The 3512-nt window shown below is 36.4% G+C and overlaps 1 pseudogene; it reads right to left on the bottom strand.

Moving 5' to 3' along the window:
- Positions 1–1507: 1507 nt before the first annotated feature.
- LOC116902804 lies at positions 1508–2446 on the bottom strand (annotated as a pseudogene).
- Between the last annotated feature and the right edge of the window lie 1066 nt (positions 2447–3512).

Consider the following 3512-nt stretch of genomic DNA (forward strand, 5'->3'; position numbering starts at 1 on the left):
GTGGGTAACCAATGTCTGTTACAACTTTCGACCCAGAGACTTGGAGGGAGCCTATGCTTCCTGCATTACCAGGACCCAGAGAAAGAGGACAGCTCACAGGCCCAGGACAGAACCAAACCAAGTGAAAAAAATATCAATGAAATGATGCCCAATTATATTTTGCTTACTCAGAGATTAGCACCTATCCCAATTGTCACCTGAGAGAAACATGACCAGCAACTGATGGGAGCAGATGCAGAGCTCCATAGCCAAAGATCAGGCAGAGCCAGGGAAACCCATAGATGAGAAGAGGGAGAAAGGATTATAGGAGACAGAGGGGTCAAGGAAACTAGGAGAACAGGGCTCACAGAGTCAACCAAGCAGGAATCACAGAGATAGAAGTAAGAAACATGAACCCTGTTTGGGTCTGAGCCGTGTCCTCTGCATATACATGATAGTTGTGTAATTTGGGTGTTCTTATGGGATTCCTGAGGGGGTATCTGTGATTGCTTTGCCTACGCTTGTGAAGGTTTTTACACCTACTGCGTTTCCTAATCTAGTCTTCATAAGAGGCTTTCTACCTAGTCTTACTATAACTTGCTATGTCATATTCAGTTGATATCCTTGGGAGGCCTGTTCTTTTACTTCTAAGAGGAAAAGGGGTGGATTTGGGGGAAGAAGATGTTAGGGAGGGATTGGAAGGAGTGGAGAGATGGAAAAGTGAGGTCAAGAAGTATTGTATAAACAAAATAAAATTGGGAAACAAATCTACAATATTATCCTAGCACTATTCTGGACAATTTAGAGTAAATTAAAATATTTTCAACATAAATGCTAAAAAGTCACCATATGTAAGAATCTTCTTTCGAGTAAAATCAGCATCAGGGAAACATTTATGCTATGAATTAAAATAGAGAAAGAGAATTCATGTGGAAATATCAACTTATGGTGTACCATTTACTGAAAGAACTCCATATATCTTGGAAGGAGAAATGATAAAAGAATGTATGATACCTCCTATTTTACTTAAATCATATAAAAATCTTAGTTTGCTTCTTGAACTATTAAATAATTTAAAAAGAATTTTTTAAAAAAATAATTGAATCTAGAACTCCTCACAATATAAAATCCTAGAATAATTGTTATTTCCAGTTCCAAATGGTTCGATGACCTCATATGACCTCTGTGAATACCAGAATTGCACACATGCAGACATGCAGGCCCAACACTCATACCTAGAAAATAAAATATATCTCCTCATTTTAATAATTATTCTTTACTCTTTTATTCAGTCCACTCATTATCCCACATCAGTATGCACTCTGACAGTTCTTCCAATACTTCCTTGCTGATGTCCAAAAGGATGTCCCCACCCCACTAGACCTTCCCAGTCCCTGGGGCCTCAAGTCTCTTGACGGTTACATGTGTCTTCTCTCACTGAGGAAAGACCAGGCAGTCTTCTGTTGTATATGTTTCAGGGTCTTTTGCATAAGACAGAGAGAGAGAGAGAGAGAGAAATGACCCCCATTTAAGAAGCCTGTTGGCATTTTGGCCATAAGTTTTTCAGCACATTGATTATTCTGTTGTCAGAACTGATTTGTACCAAAGGAGTAATTGTGGGATAGACATTCATCACAATCTTCTGAATAGTCAGGATAACAGGGTCGTACTTCCATAAGAAGATAGAGGTGGATGAGATGATGAAGTCTGCCAAGTACATGACCACGAAGAAGATCACCAGGAGCAAGATTGTCTGGGTGGCTCTTTTCGCAGGAGATGCTCTCAAGTGACTGATGCTATGAAGATGCTTGCATTGTCTCTGATGTCTGAACAAGAAAATCAGCATGTATGCACTTGTGGTCAGCATGACTCCTACAAGAAACACATCTCTTAAAGTTGTTATTGTTAAAATCAATCCCCTTATTATGATGTTTATTGGAAAGAGTGAGCAATATTTAGTGACCCTCATCTGGTTGGTCTCACTTATATTGGTATAAGCACCAAAAGAGAAGATCTGGTTACTGCTGAAGGACAAATTGAAAGACCATAAATAGAAGAAAGCATAGATGGTATATTTTTTCAGTTTATGTTTAAATTTTGCCAACAGTGAGGTACTGGGACTGATAGTGACAGCCTGGAACACACTCAGGAGGCAGGTGATGCAGATAGAGAGGCCTCTCATCACCCTGCTTATGTAACAAGTTATCTTACATATGAAATCATTTTCCATGTTCAGTGACTCAAATAAGTCTGTAAGCCAAATTTCCCCTGCAGTGAGGAACATCATTATATGAATGAAAGTTAATTGACATGAGATCATGTCCATGGGCTTAGGTCTGTGGACTGGGATTATAAAAATGTAGAAAGTCAGTAGAAAAGTATTGGCTAGGACTCCAAGTCCAGTTTGGAAATAAAGGACATTCTTGATTGAAGACATAAATGGAAAGTGTAGTCATCTTAAACGCATAATGGAAGTCTATTTCATATATCTGAAAAAAGTAATAGATTATATATCAAACTTAAGATTAGCTTCACAGTATGGCTATATAATCAGTCTATTTTCCCTACTTTATTGAATTACCTACCTATTTCTCTTTTGATGTCTCATATTGGATACAGCCTACATTTCCATATATCCTCCAAGTATTTCCTATATAGAGGGAATGTTACGGAATATGAATCAATTTAGAGTCATATCTATGCACACGTTTTGTTCCTGTATTACACCTGAGTCACATACCTTAGAAATTCAATTTTATTAATTTAAATTGACTCATTTTATATTTAATAACTAAAACAGTAGTAATGAACATAGAATATCAGTCACATTTGCACAAATGTACAAAATCTATGCGGAGCTGAAGAAAATCATAAAAATATTAAAAAACCAGATGTGATTACATTATAGTGTATAATTTTACTAAAATCTGTTTAGCGATTTTCTATGTTTTCCTCAATATTTTAATGGAATCTCAGGCATAATTCATGGTAACGTTGACAGTTTTAATCAGCAAAATCTATCGTAATTCATCCTTACAATGTTTTTTTTCTTATGAAATCTTACATCCTCAGAATCAAGAATTAAAAACTGCAAAGCTTTTGTAAAGCAAAAGACACTTTCATTAGGACAAAACAGCAAATAATGGATTGGGAAAAGATCTTTACAAATCATACATCTGATAGAGGACTAATATCTCAAATACACAAAGAACTCAAGAAGTTAGACACCAGAGAGCCAAATAATCCTATTAAAAATGGGGTACAGAGTGCTATAGGACCACCATGCCTAAAGCTGGTCTTCAATAACAATAAGGAAGAATGCCCATAATACGGGAAACTGAACAAATGCTCTACTCAATGATAACCTGGTCAAGGAAGAAATAAAGAAAGAAATTAAAAAACTTTTTTAGAATTTAATAAAAATGAAGAATACAACATACTCAAACTTATGGGACACAATGAAAGCTGTACTAGAGGAAAACTCATAAGCGCTTGAGTGCCTGCAGAAAGAAAACAGGAAAGAACATATGTCA

The sequence above is a fragment of the Rattus rattus genome, chromosome 6, assembly GCF_011064425.1.
Source record: "Rattus rattus isolate New Zealand chromosome 6, Rrattus_CSIRO_v1, whole genome shotgun sequence".
Classification (NCBI taxonomy): domain Eukaryota; kingdom Metazoa; phylum Chordata; class Mammalia; order Rodentia; family Muridae; genus Rattus; species Rattus rattus.